Below are 19,284 nucleotides of genomic sequence, written 5' to 3' on the forward strand. Positions count from 1 at the left end.
CTTTACATTTTCCTGTTGTCCATCCTACATATGTGTCCAAATAGTGCCAGTTTCCTTCTCATCACTGCCTGCATCATCAGGTCTTCTTCTATGTGCATCATTTCTCTTACTTCAAAGTTGGTTACTCGTTGGGTCCAGTTTAGATGCAGTATCCATCTGTCCCTCTGGTGTTAAAGTCCATCAACTATGAAGCCAAGATGAGAGTGCGGGATGGTATTTGGGGTTTTAGAGAATTTTCCAAAGTTTTGTCACCCACGTGTTATACACATCAGCCTGTTTGGCGACAACAGCCACTTGGCGGACAGCCGAGCAGACGAAGTCTGAATGTTCGTGAAGTGAAGTCCAGACCTTTGCCCACCAGAAAGAGTATCGAAGAATTCACCGGTCGCGTTTAGTCTCTACGGGGAGGGGAAGAGTTGAGCCAGAATTAGTGTGTGATATATTGTTAAACATATATGGGATGAAATTTATCGTTTCGGTGTATGATTCATAAGAAAACGACATCATGGGACCTCCTTTGCCAATACCAAAACATGAGAATAGGGTTTTCCCCTTTTTTCTGGCAACAAAACAGGTGTTAAGATGTTAAAACACCAAAATTGTGGTTAATGCAGACACAATTCCTTGTAAAAGGTTTCAGTTTGGTGTATTAACATCTTAACACCTGTTTTGTTGCCAGAAAAAAAGAACCTATATTTTTTTTTTTAAACTAGTTTACAGCTCAATATCCTGCTAGATGAAGTTTTACCCACACCATTTCAATCATGGAGGTTGTTTAACCATACTTCACCACATTGGTCAATGCAGGTTGGTGAAGGGTTAGGGGCTCTTGGATGGGTTCATACATCACCTGCCACTGGCCAGGAATTGAACTCGGGTGTGTGGGTTCATAGCGTCGTGCGCGACATCCTCAGCACCATGGCTTCCTCCTCCGTCGTTTATACGATCGTCTCCGAAATCGTTTCTTTCGATGCTTCATTGCAAAACACTAGCTTGCACAAACATCTCGCAAGATTGGTGTCCACAGCGCAAGGGACAGCCACGTGCCTCCGCCAGGTCCCGTGAGGGGACGGCTGCGTAGGGATTCCATAGAGTCTGTGGACGTGCAAGCGACGTGAGCGAACTGGCGTCGGTTCCAGATTGTGTCCCCCCCCCCCAACGCTAAATCCACACCGCTCGACGCGTCTCGGCTTTCTCCTTCCTGCTCAAATGGGGATTCCCAGCCGACGTTCACTGACCGAGCCACGATGTTTGCGAGGATTTGGCTACAATTATTGTTTGGACGCAAAGTTGCGATGTTGGCGCCTGCTCTATTTTGGATTTTTTTTCGCGGAGCGTTTCGCCATTGTATATATTTATATTGCATAGAAAGAAAATCACGACAGATTCATAGCTGTACACTTCACCACGGACGTACACACGCTGGCAAGCCGCCGCAAAGGAGCCTTCGCTTTGCCCCTATAAATCCGTGAATGAATCAATCAATTAATAGCGGCGCGCGGCGGTGCCAGGGCCTCTTCGAAGCCGGGAGAGGAACAAAAGGAGTTAGCGATTGAGCTCGCCGTGCTTGATGGCGCCGGAACAGCTGGTAATAACCCGTGCGTCAGCGCGGTGTCGCGTGCTACGTGGCACGCCACACCGCGCCAACCGTCGCCCCCGCGCGCCGTCCTCCTGCGGCGGCGGCAGGGAGTGTGCTCCCCATCTGTCCGGAGCGCGCTCGCGGCCGCGACGCCGCGCGCTGCCTGCTCGATGGCGCCTGCCAGCGACGCCGCGCGCGGGAGCTGGGGGGATACCCGGCAGAGGTAGATCCCACAGGCAGCAATGTGCCCGGAGGATATGGGGCGGGGGGCTTGTAGGGCGGATGGGAGGTGTGGGGACGCGAGTTTGTGCCGAGTGTGGGAGGGCCTGACTGGAATTGAGCCGAGGATTGCCATCTTCATCTTATTAGATTGTCGTTACCTACTATATATATACTCGACGAGGTTGGATAAATGAGATTGCGGGGAGATGGAGTGGGATGCAGAGTTAGTGCGAATGTTTAATTGGAGGAAAAGAATTTGATTAGGGATTTTGGAAACATTTCAACATAATTCTCAAGTATTGCTCCTGATATCCTTAACGAAAAAAAAAATTAGGCAAGTTGGCAACAGCGTGCATTGGACCCAGGCCGTCTGCCGCGGTGGGCACGCGTGTGCCCTTTTGAGTTGGCAACCAAGCGAGCGCTCGGAAGATGATTGTACCACTTGAGCCAGGCGTGAGGTTCCATCCCCGGTTACTCGGTACCGAGAGAGCTCGGACACACAAACGCTGCGCTCGGCACGAGTTGTGCGGTGGACTCACTCAAGAGTCGCTTCAAGTCCATCACTGATCGTGGCAGCGCTCCGAAGATCTGCAGGTCCACATTGTGCAGCTTGAACAACGGAGCCGCGCTCCGGTTAGCACAGTTGGCTACGTACGGTGCGAAATAAGTTCAAAACACGTACATACATACGCGTATTTCAGAAGAAATATGGTATCGCATGGCCTTTGCAAATCATTATCTCTGAAATTACAGTGACATGGGCAAACATTTTGTGCAAATTATTTTCCAGACAAGTGTTCCTACTCGTGGCATTGGGGCGGCTGCTATATAGTTATTTTCTCATTTGCTAACACATTATTATTATTGATGCCGTGTTGCTAATTCTTAATTAAAACTCGTATCTGATGTAGATGCCTTTGCCTGGTCTCCTGAGTACTTTGATAACAACAATAATAATACTTTTAAACCACTTGCATTCATAAGGATTCTTTTGACAATGACCCTAATCTCATGGCGTGGCTCAAGGACATATTGGGATGTGCATCTACAAAGAGCCGTCACCAAATGGCTGTGAATTATCACGAACTTCACCTGGCTTGTGGCCACCTGCTTTACACACCTGCTTTACACACCTGGTTTACACGTCTGGCGATGGATGCAAGTTTACATTCAAAGTCAGTTGGCGTAGAACATGGAATGCCATTCTCATCGCTAGTTTCCATTTTATGGAAACAAGTTGTGTGTGCATGATAGTACATAATGATCAAGTTTTACATTCATGTTAATGAGCAAACGATCAATTAATGGGGCAAGTGAAAGCTGAATTAATGATCTAATTATTCCGTTTTAATTTGGTTGTGTAAGATGTAGCACAGGCCCTATGCACAAAGTAGCAGACTGTAGCCAAACTACAGCGATCAGCTCTCGACAGGAAGTGTGCGCTCAATCTGTGTGTGTTACTCCTCCAGATAAATGCACATTATGGCTGTAAAAATGCTTCGAGTCTTTCAGCAATATCGATTCTTCAGCTCAAGCAAAATGTTACATGGCACACGCACGAACGCGTGTTTCCCCCCCACCCGTACACGTCGTAGGGAATGGGTTCGCGTCCTGGAAGGAGCCCGCGTGACACGGAGCAGGGGAGCTCGGGGCGCGCACACCGCTGGCTGGAACATTGCCCCGTCGGTGCCCAGACCAGAGGTGACAGTGGCCCGGGGAGGGAGGCCGGCGTCCTGCAGTGGATGGACCATGGCTGCTGGTTGCTGATGGTGGTGGCGGTGGTGACGATGATGCCGTGGTCACGCCGATAAAGAGGGAAGTGACGGTCACCGCTTTGCATGAGAAAATAATCATTGTTGAATGGAATTTTGCAAACCCTGCATCGCGACAATAGTGTACTTGAAACCAAAAGAGACAGGGGATTAATTTCTACATCCCGAACGCTTGGTATAACGATCCCATTAATATATAACGCAGTCTATATATACGAAATTACAAATCAAACATACACTCAAAATATAGCAACATATTCGCGGCGGCTTGCTAAGATAACAACAAGAAATTACAGCGCCGCAAGGGGTGTTTATCTACAAGGAGCTCCGGTTCTTAACACAGTGGACAATGTCAAAATTGACACTTCAGCTATGAATGGCATTCAACAATTCACCACTATAGGGATACAGTCATCATATTTACATTGTATTAATAGGGTTTAGAAGCTATTTGCAACTTTTTGAGATTTAAATCCCAACTAACTGATCCGAGCCAATAACCCCCATGGCTGAAACATCATGCGGTGACGCCCCCCCCTCCCCCACTGCGTGCGGCACAGGCGTGGGTGATTAAGGCCGTTACCGACACGTTACCGACACGTGTGTGTGTGCTGCTGTCTCTCCGTGGCACAATTTCCTCCGTCCAAAATACGAACACAGGGCTGTCGAGAGGAGGGCCGTGAGTCTCCGTGAGACCCTTCTTTGATAAGTTCATAACTGGTTTTCAATTTTTGTTTCAATAATTAGTTTGCCATCATTGATTTTAGATGTTACATAAAAAATACAACACGATACAAAATAAGCCACAATTGTTTTTTTCATTAATGTATTAAACAAAATCACCTCTCACCATTTCCACCACACCTCTCGCTTACCTTATACATTGAAAGCTAAATTAAATGTTTAGTTTGTTGTCCTTCCCCCGCACCTCCGTTTAGCACGGTTGGCTACGTATGCTGCAAAAGAAGTTCAAGCGCCACACCACCTGCACCACCATCACTTCACCACACCACCTCATCCAGGTCCACCTACCTCCCCACCTCCGCCTTCCCACAGCCAAGGCACCCACACATTTACGTCTGACAAATGCGGCAGCAGAGTCAATATTCGCCGAATATATTTTACCGTCACCATCGTAATGGATTCTGGCGGACACACCTGCTCGTACTCCGGCTCGGGAGATCCTGCGATTCCCTGGGACGGAACGCACCATACCCGAGCCCAGTCCGGATCCATAATCAGCGAGAGAGGAAATCGGAATCTCTCTCCTCCGCGCGAGCTCGGCGGAGTCGGAAGGAATCGTTGACACAGCTGCGTGGGCAGGTGCTTGCTGTTTACTCGGGAGCTTTAGAATCGGTGTAGGGGAGCCGCCTGTAGGATTTGAACCTCTCTCCCTGGAAGTCGCCTGTTGGTTACCAACCGTAAACACTTGATTTTCACTCGCTCGCGAAACAGGCAGGATTTCTATGGAGCGGGGCCCGCGTGGATAGACTCAGGATATGTATTTATATAAAACACACACACAGACGTAAATATACAGAGTAAGTATTTAAATTAGCCGAGAACACTGAGATATGGACACTTTTTGGCCAGGATGACCAGGGCTCCGATGAACAGGAAAATAATTAACGAATGGAGGAGTGCGGCAAAATAACGCCAATACCGGCCGAATATAAAAATAGAGAATATGTCAACACGTGCGGTCTAATTAACTTAGGAAATATACACAGCTTGTACGTGGAAATATGCGAGTGTTATGAATACGCGGGTTTAACGCGAAGAATCCCTCCGCCCCGAACAGAGTCTCGCTTGTTCTGCTCCGTTCACCAATTTCTAAAGCGCATTGTCCGCATGCGCGGCCAGGTGCTCACGGTCATGGCGGGGCCTGCGGGTGCCGCTCTGAGGCTGCGGCCGCCCGGATCCTGTGGTCTGCACCCCTGGCCAGAGACCGGAGGAGGTGATGGGTGCCTGGTGATGGGTGCCTGGTGATGGGTGGACGAGCTGATGGGTAGAGTCACAGGAATATTGATGAATTGATGAGTTGATGGATGGATGAATGTATGGAACAGATGTGTGGCTGAATGGATGATGAATGGAAGGATGGCAATGTTAGATTTATGGATGAACCGATGAGCTCACGGAAAGATGCGAAGTGCATGATGTCGCGTGTTTTAAAGATGTCTCATGGGTGTTTGGATGGATGTGTTGATGGAGATATGTTGGATGGATATGTTGGATGGATGGAAGGATGTTTTGTGTGAGGTAATGGTTAATGAAGTTGATGCTCGAGATGTGTTTGTGTGCATGCGTGGCTTCACACGTGTGCAGTGACATAGAGTCGGTCACGTAGCAGCAAAGCGCTGGCTGCTGGTAGGGAAGGGGATCTGCAGCTCACAGCAGCCCTGACTGACAGCAGATCACGTGATAGACCCGGGATGGGTGTAGGGGAAAGGTTACGGAAGGGGCACATCGAGAACCCGCTAGTAGGTTCCAGAAGGGGGGCGTGGCCGGGGGCGGAGCCAGGCCGCGCTGACAGTAAAAGAGGGGCCCCGGGAGGGGACCTCGGGGCTGTCGTGTGGAGTGGGGGGGGGGGGTCCCCGGGGGGGATCCCCGTCGTGCTGCTGGAGTCTTCTTCACCATCTCGGCGTCACCAGTCAGGCGGTCTGCCAGCTGTGCTGACTGGGAGCCGTAGCTACCAAGTGTGTCGCCTCCTACTCGTGGTGTCTTTCAGTCAGTCACTACACATGGCCATTGTTCTAGACACGTTGATGGCAGAGAGGAGGAGTAGGTTATTTATAGAGAATTTATGGAAAGATAAAATGAAACTCTGTGGTAGTCGTCATTACGCATGCAAACATCCAAATTTAAAAGGCTATAAACAGAACAGTGTGTAACTATACAGGATGTGAATAAAATATTAATTTCACTTTAAATAAACACAATGAAATCGAATACCTCTGACTCTTTAGGAACAAAAATGCAATGACTGCGATATTATTTGCGCAGTTGTTTGCATTCGTAGAGCACCAACGTTAGATTGGTCATGACGTCTCACAGTCCAAGTAGCGTCACGCCTGGTACGGGCATTGTACTTGTACTGCCCGATATGGGCATTGTACTTGTACTGCCCGATATGGGCATTGTACTTGTACTGCCCGATACGGGTATTTTTATTGCACCGCCCCTTTGCGTCGGGCGCACACGACATCCAACGAGGTGTCAGCTCTCCACTTCTAGCGAAATCTGGCAAAACAAGCCTCCATGACAGCAGCTTCATGTTGCACTCAGAATCTCGGAATAAATTCCTCTCGTATCTCAACGCCGCGGGCGAGTGTCGTGCTAGCGAGCGCAGGGCATTGCCTTTGCGCCGCACCAAAGTGCCGCCTCCCCGATTGCCACTCTGCGCGATGCGTTGGGACGATTCCCGTTGTTGTTGTCGTCACTGACTGAACAGTTACAACAGGTCGAGGAGTTCTAGCGGTGTGCTTATTCCTTCGCTTACAAACTGGTCCCCTCTGCTACCTCCAGCTTCCAAACTTAATGGGAACCTGTGTGACTATGAACGCGTGTGACTATGTTAACTTACAAGGTACGGTTGATCTGTCAGAAATAGTAAGGAATTCGAATATTTTTCTAAATTGATTGCATTTAGCCAGATGAACGAGATAAGACCGACTGAGAAATACTCTCTGCCTGTGCGGGAAGGAGTGGTGGTGCCGTGATTGGCGCCCCGCACTTTAATTCTTGGCAACCACGGTTGGAGTCTCTGCTATCGCCGCGTCAGTGGCGAGTGACTTCCTGAACCGGTTCTGAGATTGCCCTTTGCCAACCCGCACTGGCCGGCGTGGTGAAGTATGGTCACGCAATCCATCATCGAGTCGCCAGCTGGCCAGGGTTGGGCAAAACGTAGTACACTTTTCACCAAGGCAGCGAGAGAAAACAGACTAAGTGTCTCTTTAAGAATCACGGTTAAAAGACAAACAACATGTATATTGTGAAAATAAGAAAAACATTTTTAAACGTATACGTCACGTGCGACCATACTTCATCACTCTGGTCAGCGTGGTCGAGTGAAGGGTGTCGCGCTTCGGGTTAACGTGTCCGGCTTGTGAGACGGGGTCGACGACGATGATGATGATTGTGGGGGGGGGGGGGGGTCGCCCGAAACCGGTTCTGGCATCGCTCGCGGCCTTCAGCGTGACCAGGCATCAAACTCGGGTTGCCATCCTCGTGCGCTAACCATTGTACCACCACTCCACTAGCGGTGCTTCATCTGACCCAAAATGTTTTCACGCATCTGATCACAATCGGGTTTGTAGACACGTCGTTACATAAAGGTACAAAACAACCCACGGAAATTGAAAAGAGGTACATTTAAGAGAAGTTTTTTTTGTCATTCTCATGCCCAAAAAGCTCGACTTTGGTGAGAGTAAAGCCACATCACGTGGGCCGCGTCCGAGGGCGCGAGGCCACATCAATGGGCGGCTGTTTGCGTGCATTCCTGTGCGATGTAAATAGATAGCCCGGCACGGTACCTTTTCTGCTCATGCGAGGCAGGCAAAGATAACTGAGATCACTCTCAGGAGATTTTACAACCGGGAGCTCCTTCTGCAATAACAGAAGGCAGTGGCGTGCACCTTACTGCCCCCACCATTGGAACCCAGGCCGTCCCTGGGAGAGACCCTGTCTGTCTGTAAGCCTGCTGAGCCGTAGCGCCTCGCCACCACCGCTCTTATGTTGTATCGACTTATATAACGCCTTAATCCAAGACCGCTTTACAACAATTGTACAATTGTACGTAAGACGATAGTGGTAAAAATAAAGAATGGGGTTATTCAAAATGGTGGTGTAGTTATGGTGACAGGAGGGCAGGTGGGAGTGGTTAAGGAGGAGTTGGGGTAGTGATGGGGGTTGGGGTAGTGATAGGGGTTGGGGTAGTGATGGGGGTTGGGGTAGTGATGGGGGTTGGGGTAGTGATGGGGGTTGGGGTAGTGATAGGGGTTGGGGTAGTGATGGGGGTTGGGGTAGTGATGGGGGTTGGAATAGTGATGGGGGTTGGGATAGTGATGGGGGTTGGGATAGTGACGGGGGTTGGGGTAGTGGTGGGGGTTGGGGTAGTGGTGGGGGTTGGAGTCGTGATGGGGGTTGGGATAGTGACGGGGGTTGGGGTAGTGATGGGGGTTGGGATAGTGATGGGGGTTGGGGTAGTGATGGGGGTTGGGGTAGTGATGGGGGTTGGGGTAGTGATGGGGGTTGGGGTAGTGATGGGGGTTGGGGTAGTGATGGGGGTTGGGGTAGTGATGGGGGTTGGGGTAGTGATGGGGGTTGGGGTGTGATGGGGGTTGGGGTAGTGATGGGGGTTGGAGTAGTGATGGGGGTTGGGGTAGTGATGGGGGTTGGGATAGTGACGGGGGTTGGGGTAGTGATGGGGGTTGGGATAGTGATGGGGGTTGGGGTAGTGATGGGGGTTGGAATAGTGATGGGGGTTGGGATAGTGATGGGGGTTGGGATAGTGACGGGGGTTGGGGTAGTGATGGGGGTTGGGGTAGTGGTGGGGGTTGGGGTAGTGGTGGGGGTTGGGGTAGTGGTGGGGGTTGGAGTCGTGATGGGGGTTGGGATAGTGACGGGGGTTGGGGTAGTGATGGGGGTTGGGATAGTGATGGGGGTTGGGGTAGTGATGGGGGTTGGGGTAGTGATGGGGGTTGGGGTAGTGATGGGGGTTGGGGTAGTGATGGGGGTTGGGGTAGTGATGGGGGTTGGGGTAGTGATGGGGGTTGGGGTAGTGATGGGGGTTGGGGTGTGATGGGGGTTGGGGTAGTGATGGGGGTTGGAGTAGTGATGGGGGTTGGGGTAGTGATGGGGGTTGGGATAGTGACGGGGGTTGGGGTAGTGATGGGGGTTGGGATAGTGATGGGGGTTGGGGTAGTGATGGGGGTTGGGGTAGTGGTGGGGGTTGGAGTAGTGATGGGGGTTGGGATAGTGATGGGGGTTGGGATAGTGACGGGGGTTGGGGTAGTGATGGGGGTTGGGATAGTGATGGGGGTTGGGGAAGTGATGGGGGTTGGGGTAGTGATGGGGGTTGGGGTAGTGATGGGGGTTGGGATAGTGACGGGGGTTGGGGTAGTGATGGGGGTTGGGATAGTGATGGGGGTTGGGGTAGTGATGGGGGTTGGGGTAGTGATGGGGGTTGGGGTAGTGATGGGGGTTGGGGTAGTGATGGGGGTTGGGGTAGTGATGGGGGTTGGGGTAGTGATGGGGGTTGGGGTGTGATGGGGGTTGGGGTAGTGATGGGGGTTGGAGTAGTGATGGGGGTTGGGGTAGTGATGGGGGTTGGGATAGTGACGGGGGTTGGGGTAGTGATGGGGGTTGGGGTAGTGATAGGGGTTGGGGTAGTGATAGGGGTTGGGGTAGTGATGGGGGTTGGGGTAGTGATGGGGGTTGGGGTAGTGATGGGGGTTGGGGTAGTGATGGGGGTTGGGGTAGTGATGGGGGTTAGGGTAGTGATGGGGGTTAGGGTAGTGATGGGGGTTGGGGTAGTGATGGGGGTTGGGGTAGTGATCGGGGTTGGGGTAGTGATGGGGGTTGGGGTAGTGATGGGGGTTGGGGTAGTGATGGGGGTTAGGGTAGTGATGGGGGTTAGGGTAGTGATGGGGGTTGGTGTAGTGATGGGGGTTGGGGTAGTGATGGGGGTTGGGGTAGTGATGGGGGTTGGGGTAGTGATGGGGGTTAGGGTAGTGATGGGGGTTGGGGTAGTGATGGGGGTTGGGGTAGTGATGGGGGTTAGGGTAGTGATGGGGGTTGGGGTAGTGATGGGGGTTGGGGTAGTGATGGGGGTTGGGGTAGTGATGGGGGTTGGGGTAGTGATGGGGGTTGGGGGTAGTGATGGGGGTTGGGGTAGTGATGGGGGTTGGGGTAGTGATGGGGGTTAGGGTAGTGATGGGGGTTGGGGTAGTGATGGGGGTTGGGGTAGTGATGGGGGTTGGGGTAGTGATGGGGGTTGGGGTAGTGATGGGGGTTAGGGTAGTGATGGGGGTTGGGGTAGTGATGGGGGTTGGGGTAGTGATGGGGGTTGGGGTAGTGATGGGGGTTGGGGTAGTGATGGGGGTTGGGGGTAGTGATGGGGGTTGGGGTAGTGATGGGGGTTGGGGTAGTGATGGGGGTTAGGGTAGTGATGGGGGTTGGGGTAGTGATGGGGGTTGGGGTAGTGATGGGGGTTGGGGTAGTGATGGGGGTTGGGGTAGTGATGGGGGTTAGGGTAGTGATGGGGGTTGGGGTAGTGATGGGGGTTGGGGTAGTGATGGGGGTTGGGGTAGTGATGGGGGTTGGGGTAGTGATGGGGGTTGGGGGTAGTGATGGGGGTTGGGGTAGTGATGGGGGTTGGGGTAGTGATGGGGGTTAGGGTAGTGATGGGGGTTGGGGTAGTGATGGGGGTTGGGGTAGTGATGGGGGTTGGGGTAGTGATGGGGGTTGGGGTAGTGATGGGGGTTGGGGTAGTGATGGGGGTTGGGGTAGTGATGGGGGTTGGGGTAGGCATGGTCGCTGTTGGGGAGTGGGGGCAAGGAGTAGCAGGAGCTGGGAGAAGAGATTGGGGTTGTTTGAGGGAGGAAATTGATGCAGCAGGTTAGTGAAGGTTAGTGAAGGTTCGCGAAGGTTAGTGAAGGTCAGTGAAGGTTAGTGAAGGTTCGTGAAGGTGATTATTTCACTGGTGGAGGTAGCGCCTGGCTTTTCCCAGCAACGGAAATGACCGAAGTGCACGAAAATGAGCGTGGCTCCCGCTCCGTTCTTTCGGTCAACATTTCTGAGACGTTGTTGAGTGCTCCTTTATTCTCGTCCCTCGTGTTGTTTTTGTCACGTGGTCTTGCTATTGTCACGTGGTCTTGTTATTGTCGTGTCGTTCTTGTCACGTGGGCTCGTCGCTTTGTCGGGCCGCCCTCTCCACGTGCAGACCGCCGCACCGAGTCGCGCTGCCACGTGTTCGCCGCCGAACGTCGAGCGGAGTAAATTAAAGCCACGTGACCGTCGCTGTGTTCCCACGATTGCTTTCAATTTGCACTGGCAACATAGCTCGATTGTACTTGGCTTTTAGAATACACGGTTAGGAATAATCCAGATATTATGTCAGTGCTGAACGTATAATTAGGTTTTATTATACTTTGTCCGCTGAATTTAATAGCGTTCATAATTTACTTTGATTTACGTTTTACTCTTGGAGTTTTCACAATCCTCTTCCGGAACATGGATGGCAACGTGTGGATTTGTGGCGTTACAGAATACCGCAGTAGATAGACCATGGTTACTGCTGATGAGAATGAGTTCAGGTGGAATTCAGTGATAATGCTGGTTAAGTAAATGCACAACAACCTCGACAAAAAGAGGTTTGGACAATGTTTGAATTATACATAGAGGGTGCAAAAAGTCAAAGTCAAGATGATATCTTGCTCCAGCGAGCAAAGAGACGGTGGTCGGCTCCTATTTACAACCTTAAGCCAGTCGTGTAAATTCCTCATTCTCATGATGAGGGCGAATATATCCATAGGACAACCACTGTTGACTTCCCCCGAAGAGTGGTATTATTATATCGACCCTGGGGGGATGATGGGCCGAGTCAACCCAACCAGGACATGAATAGGATTTGAACTCACAACCTTGATACTGCGATCCGCTCGCTCTACCACAGACCCACCCTCAAATACAAAGGGGACACCAAGGGATGCCATCGACAGCTGACGGTGGCGATAGAACGGAACGTGCCTCCCGTGTGCTGTGCGCGCCGCTGCAGAGAAGGAAAGGGAACAGCCGCTGAAGTGAAACACTGCCACGTCTCGTGCTTTTGGCAGTGACGATCATGAAAGCCAACATCGGCGTTTCAAATGAAGCCTGCTGCGCTGCCGCTTGAGGATGGCACACTTTGTTGTGGACACGATTGGGATTGTGGGGGCTTGCTGTGCGCTGCTGGGCCGATGCGTGCCCACCTGCCCGAGGCCAATGCGTGTCCGCCTGTGCAGGGCTGTGCTGGGCTTGGCTGAACGAGCTGCAGTATTTTGGGGCCCTTCATCGCTAACGAGGTGCCAGAAAGGACAGACGATGACGGTAATGGTGACGATGCTGTGCTGGCCCGTGCTTTGCTGGACCTGAGCTGAGGCTGAAGGGGTTAGTTAAGTCAGGGCCAGGCTATGCTAGTGTAATAAAGGACTCTTCCACTGTGTCTATCTCCGTTGTCCTTTATTCGGGTTCTTACAACTTGTCCCACACGGCCCTCGCTCAGAGCCTCCCCGCTTAGCAGCTCGACAGCTGCCGTCGCTCCCGTAGCCTTTCTCCACTCCGATGCAGCTCCGCTGCAGGTTCCCTTGTGCAGTCCTTCAGCTGCTCTCACTGCAGCTCCACCGCTGCTCCCCGTTCCTCCCGTGCCCGGTCACCCTGGCCGACGGTGCCGAGTCTCACCGCGTGGCGATCTCGCCACTCTCCACTCTCCACCCTGCGTGGCCTCACCCTGTCTCTATTCCCATACTCTCCTCTCGTCTCTTCCGGTTCTCTCCCTTATGAGCTTACCCCTCTCTCTCACGTGACCTAACCCCTCCCCCCGTGACGTCATATCCGCGAGGCCGTTTACGCCCGCATTACACTAGGGTGAGCTGTGTTGAACTGGGCTATGCTGGGTTAGACTATGCTAGTTTTAGCTGTGTTGGGCTGGGCTATGCTGGGTTAGACTATGCTAGTTTTAGTTGTGTTGGGCTGGGCTCTGCTGGGTTAGACTATGATAGTTTTAGCTGTGTCAGGCTGGGCTCTGCTGGGTTAGACTATGATAGTTTTAGCTGTGTTGGGCTGGGTTCTGCTGGGTTAGACTATGATAGTTTTAGCTGTGTTGAGCTGGGCTATGCTGGGTTAGACTATGCTAGTTTTAGCTGTGTTGAGCTGGGCTATGCTGGGTTAGACTATGATAGTTTTAGCTGTGTTGGGCTGGGCTATGCTGGGTTAGACTATGCTAGTTTTAGCTTTGTCGTGCTGGGCTATCCTGAGTTAGACTATGCTAGTTTTAGCTGTGTTGAACTGGGCTATGCTGGGTTAGACTATGGTAGTTTGAGCTGTGTTGAACTGCGCTATGCTGGGTTAGACTATGCTGGTTTTAGCTGTGTTGGGCTGGGCTATGCTGGGTTAGACTATGCTAGTTTTAGCTGTGTCGGGCTGGGTTCTGCTGGGTTAGACTATGCTAGTTTTAGCTGTGTCGGGCTGGGTTCTGCTGGGTTAGACTATGCTAGTTTTAGCTGTGTTGGGCTGGGCTATGCTGGGTTAGACTATGATAGTTTATGCTCTGTTGGGCTGGGCTATGCTGGGTTAGACTATGCTAGTTTTAGCTGTGTTGGGCTGGGCTACGCTGGGTTAGACTATGCGAGTTTTAGCTGTGTTGGGCTGGGCTATGCTGGGTTAGACTATGCTAGTTTTAGCTGTGTTGGGCTGGGCTATGCTGGGTTAGACTATGCTAGTTTTAGCTGTGTTGGGCTGGGCTACGCTGGGTTAGACTATGCGAGTTTTAGCTGTGTTGGGCTGGACTATGCTGGGTTAGACTATGCTAGTTTTAGCTGTGTTGGGCTGGGCTCTGCTGGGTTAGATTATGCTAGTTTTAGCTGTGTTGGGCTGGGCTATGCTGGGTTAGACTATGCTAGTTTTAGCTGTGTTGGGCTGGGCTCTGCTGGGTTAGATTATGCTAGTTTTAGCTGTGTTGAGCTGGGCTACGCTGGGTTAGACTATGCTAGTTTTAGCTGTGTTGGGCTGGGCTATGCTGGGTTAGACTATGGTAGTTTTAGCTTTGTTGGGCTGGGCTATACTGGGTTAGACTATGCTAGTTTTAGCTGTGTTGGGCTGGGCTACGCTGGGTTAGACTATGCTAGTTTTAGCTGTGTGGGGCTGGGCTATGCTGGGTTAGACTATGCTAGTTTTAGCTGTGTTGGGCTGGGCTATCCTGGGTTAGACTATGATAGTTTTAGCTGTGTTGGGCTGGGCTCTGATAGTTTTAGCTGTGTTGGGCTGGGCTCTGCTAGTTTTAGCCATGTTGGGCTGGGCTCTGCTGGGCTGAGCGGTGTCGCGAGCGGGGAAGGGGGGCTGGGTTTGGCGACCAGCGATGGGGCGGCGTGGGAGAGGCTGCAGGTTTTGATTAAATTAACGCAGTGGCGAGGCTGACAAATCTAATCGGCGCGGGCGACGCGCCGGAGTGAGGCGCGACATACGGGCGTCCCTCCCCGGGTCCCTCCCGGCTCAGCGCGGAGCGGGGCCCGTGCCTCGTCTCCCCGCGCCGGGAGCCTCATCAATCCTGCCTTAGCCGCGCGTGACAGCGCTCGCCACCGCGCCTAATAAGCAGAGCGCGCGTCTGCTGGCGCAGCCCGCTCCGCCAGCCCACGTCGCCAGCGTGCGCAACTCGTCGCGAATTTGGGGGAGGGAAATTTCAATGGTTTTTGTTGTTGTGTGTAATGTTTATTTCACGTTTTCTGACTGATTTTTTTACAAATGGCAACAACGTACTGATTGTCGCAGTCCTCGGCTATCTGGGTGGAGGCCTCGGCGTCTCAACGGCGTCCCCTCGGGGTCCCCACGGCCCCTCGGGGTCCCCTCGGCGTCCCCACGGGGTCCCCTCGGCGTCCCCTCGGCGTCCCCTCGGCGTCCCCTCGGGGTCCCCTCGGGGTCCCCTCGGCGTCCCCACGGGGTCCCCTCGGGTTCCCCTCGGGGTCCCCTCGCCAGGCACCGCCTTCCTCAGTGGGCCTCGTCGTCCTTTTAATTCCACTGAATTTATAGGAATTATTTGACTTGTTTCAAGAAAAGTTGTTTATGAAAATTGTACACAATTCACCGCGTACTAATTTTTATTGGTTAATGTTTTATTAATTATATTTCTCTTTCTATGTTCACTTTATTCTGTATCGTGTAAATAATATTAAATTACAGATGTTCACATCAGATTAATTTTAATTTAGCATTTTTATTATCTGTTGCATATTTTATTACTCAAATACTTTTTTGTGTAAGTTTTGATAAAGCCTACAGTTTAGTGTTTGTGTACAGTATTAGTGTTTGTTATACTTACCTATTTTAATTATATATTAATATTGCTATGGTTTTTCTCAATATTTTACCATATTACGCAAGACTGCCGCCATGTACCCTACTTTGGCACATTCACTCTCACTCGAACTCATGTCGCCTTGTGTAGCCACACAGAAATGTAAGTCACAGATCTCCCATTCAGTATGATAGATGGTAGGGACGAGTGCTGTTAGCGAGCACCTATCAAGGATGAAACGGCACACAGTGGTTTGACTGTGACCAAATCCACCCTTAGTCTCTGATTTGGTCTTACACTACTCCAGGTATTAATGTTTACAATTTATGCACCGATAATGCAGCATGCATGTGCAACAATGACATCACACTCATCGTCGCTTATCTGTAAATGCATTCATTGTAGGAGTGTGCAATATCCACTCATGTCCTGGTCAAACATCAAAATGTCTGGGCGGTGCTCATCTCCATCAGTGGCTCAGAGCCAGCAGTGGAAATTCCACATTGTCATGGCGGGCGTCATTCTCCTGCGTTTTGCGAGTGCTTGGTTACCGAGCGTAGTCTCGCGCCTGGTGAAGAGCCGACGCGTTTGGTGACACGACGGATCTGTGTATGATCCTGTACCGTACTCCATGTAGGTTCCGTGCTAGATGTGTTGAGCAGGGGCACAGCTGCCGAGGGTGCAGGAGGTGCCACTGCACCGAGGCCCACAGCCAGGGACGAGGCGTGGTGCACGCGCGTGACAAGCAGCCTGGGCCGGCACCACCACAGGTTGATCAGCCACCGCCGCCGCCGCTGCTGTTGCAGCGCTCGTGTCTCTCGCTGGGGAGACTCGCATGTAGCCAACTTGTCGGTCCGCGGAGGCAAAAAACGACACAAGTTGCAGCGCTCGAGGGGCCGTCTCTACGATCAGCCAGAGCCGCGGCCACACGGGGCGTCTTGAGTGACACCCTGGGCCGCATTAGCGCAGTTAAATTGCCGGCTATGCAGGACCCACGATGTGGCCATGAAGCCCTCTCCCTGCCTCTGGGAGTGCCACACGTATTATTTTCTTGTCATTGTTGTTGTTTATGGCTGCTCGACCGATTGCACTGTCCTTAACCACATCTAGTTATATCGTAACAGTTTGCATGTTGGATACCTATTTAGACCATTTTACAACAGAGAGGTGGCTGTGGGTGGATGTGGTGGCCACAATGCTGAGCCAGCGCTGCTGAGAACCTGGGTTCCAGTCCAGGTTAAAGCCACATGTGATTAAACCAGGTTCTCAAGTGTCGCGAGTTGATGGGCTCAGCCCCATCAACAATGACTGCTGAGATAAAAACGCCATCGTATTCAAATTTGACTTTTACTTAATTTGACTCAATACCAGCTTCGAGAATAAACACGTTATTATTGCGACTGTCACTGACAGACAGCGATTTCATAGCAGGGTGTGTTTGGGCACGTGCGAGACCTATTGCATAGAGATAAATATGATGTCTATGTAGAGATAAACATTCAATCTTGCATAGGCCATCTCCGAGAATGGCTACGCAAGAGATCTCTGTACAGATACGTTATGAAAACCCCTTTGTGGCCTTTTTAGCTCTTGGCGTGGCTTTAAAAAGCCAACGTTTTTGGAAAAAATGCACAGCCTACTTGCTGTACCGCTTCGCGCAGGACACTTAAGAGCCCAGGTTGGACATGTGATGCGTACAATGATCTATTGCCGTCCGCCAACCCAACCTTCTCAAATGCTCGGGAGTGCCATAACCACCACACTGACAAAAAAACGAATAACAAATCCTGTGATACGCAAATGAAATGAAGTGCAAATTACAATGTTCAAACCGTTGGTTAAACGCTCTGGTTTTCTACGTTTGGCACTGGCTCTGTAACAATTCATCGATGAATACGATAGAGTGTTGTGCTCTCGAAACACGCATGCACGTGTGCGCGTTAGAGTCGATTTTGTTCGAGTAAGGCAACTCAAAACTTTAAGCTCATGGAACAGATGACACAGAACAAATGAGACAGACGGTCCAAATGAGATCGTTTCAACGCGACAAGAATGAATTTAACGTTTACCTAGAATCGTGACAGTTCACAAAGCAATGGGTGAGTGCATATATTGTGCTATGGGCCCCAGGACCTGAGTTCGATTCCCAACCACGTCCAACATATCAGTGGTGAGTAATATATCATCTGGTCTCAGACCTCCATATATTGACTCAGCCTGAAATATGAGTACCAGAGTGCCCAGGGGTCAACATTACCACGTGGGAAACAAATGCAGCCAGGCGTGGTTAAAGCCACATCAACATCTCGTGCACCATTCCCCCCTTAATAGGTGCTCGCTAACATCAATGCCTAAGGAGAGATGGTGGGAGACTGTCAGGACAGACGTTGGGGTCGCGTGACGATTGCGCAGCAGCGGGACCCTGGCGCAAAGCGGAACGCGTTGGCGGCAGCAGTAGCAGCAGCAGCAGCAGTGGCGGCGGCTTTGGCCACGATGACGTCGCGATCTTGAACACCACTTGCCCCAACAGTCTGTGAGACTACACGGCACGGCGGGTGTTTGTCTTTGTGTGCGCGCTGGGTGGGCGAGTGGGGAGTGTGACGCGCGAGCGATGCGTGCGGGGGTGGATTCAAACCAGCGAACCGCCGCCGCCACTCGTGAACATCCTCGAACACCGCCAGCGCACCCCCCACCGACTGGGAATGAGTTCTCAACTTGAGCTTACAGCTGCTGCTGCTGCTGCCGCTGCATCGTGCGGGGCCGCCACAGCCGCAGCCGGCGCGGTGTCGCAGCGCCGCGGCTTAAGTCGCCGGCTCTAATTAGCGCACGCAGCACCCATTTATTGGGGTACTTTGTTGATGCGCTCGGAATTAATGTGTCCGATGATGCAGAGTGGCGACCGCCGCCTCCGCTCCACGTTCGGCGCAACGACGACGACATTAGCATTCCGCCTGTGGCCAGTCAGATCATCCAGGTACTAATATCTTAATCCTTCCTCGCCCCAGTTTAATATTAATAAGCCGCTGCCTACAGACCGTGTGCCGGTGTCATGTTGAAGGATTTGAAGAAACAACACTAATTTATTAACGACAGCCTCGAAAAATACTGTCATTAACTGGGCTCGACAGACCATCGAAAACCAGACAGCGCACGAGTGCGCAGGCCTGGCTGATAATTTTTCACGCGCGCCGGCCGCTTGCATCGCTTCTATGTAAATTCCACACCACGCTCACACACACACAGACACACATACATACATACACACTGGTGCCATGCGTATCTCCGCACACGTACGCCTGACAGAGCTGCCGCTACCACCGCCGCCTTTTTTTTCATCAGAGATCGCTCACGAAATCCGACAGAAGCCCGGAATGGTTCCGCCGCGTCTCGGGTAGCGATGAATCACTCCGCGCTGCTGCCTGGTACGGGGCCCGTGCCCAGAGCCACGAGTGCTCTCTGCGCCACCGGCGCGCGCTCGCGTCGTAGCAGCGGGGTCGGCCACGAACACAAAACAAAGGGGAGCGCCTGGCTTTCCAAGGCCTCGCGTACCCGCAGAAGAGCGCGTGGCTCGCAGCGCACGCCAATTGCGGGGACGCACAATGGGCGGCGAGAGCGTCTCCCGTGCCCATCGCGTTATTTACCAGAATCGCATTGTCTGAGGA

At 52.0% G+C, this 19,284-nt stretch overlaps 1 long non-coding RNA gene across 1 annotated transcript in view; it reads left to right on the forward strand.

The window, feature by feature from the left end:
* The first annotated feature begins 3,457 nt into the window (after window positions 1-3,457).
* The window catches only part of LOC144933320 (uncharacterized), a 32,490-nt gene continuing 16,663 nt past the window's right edge, over window positions 3,458-19,284 (forward strand). Inside the window, exon 1 of the long non-coding RNA XR_013637014.1 lies at window positions 3,458-3,502. This is a non-coding gene — a long non-coding RNA (uncharacterized LOC144933320). The remainder of the gene's footprint in view (window positions 3,503-19,284) is intronic.

Source organism: Lampetra fluviatilis, chromosome 7 (assembly GCF_964198595.1).
Source record: "Lampetra fluviatilis chromosome 7, kcLamFluv1.1, whole genome shotgun sequence".
Lineage (NCBI taxonomy): Eukaryota > Metazoa > Chordata > Hyperoartia > Petromyzontiformes > Petromyzontidae > Lampetra > Lampetra fluviatilis.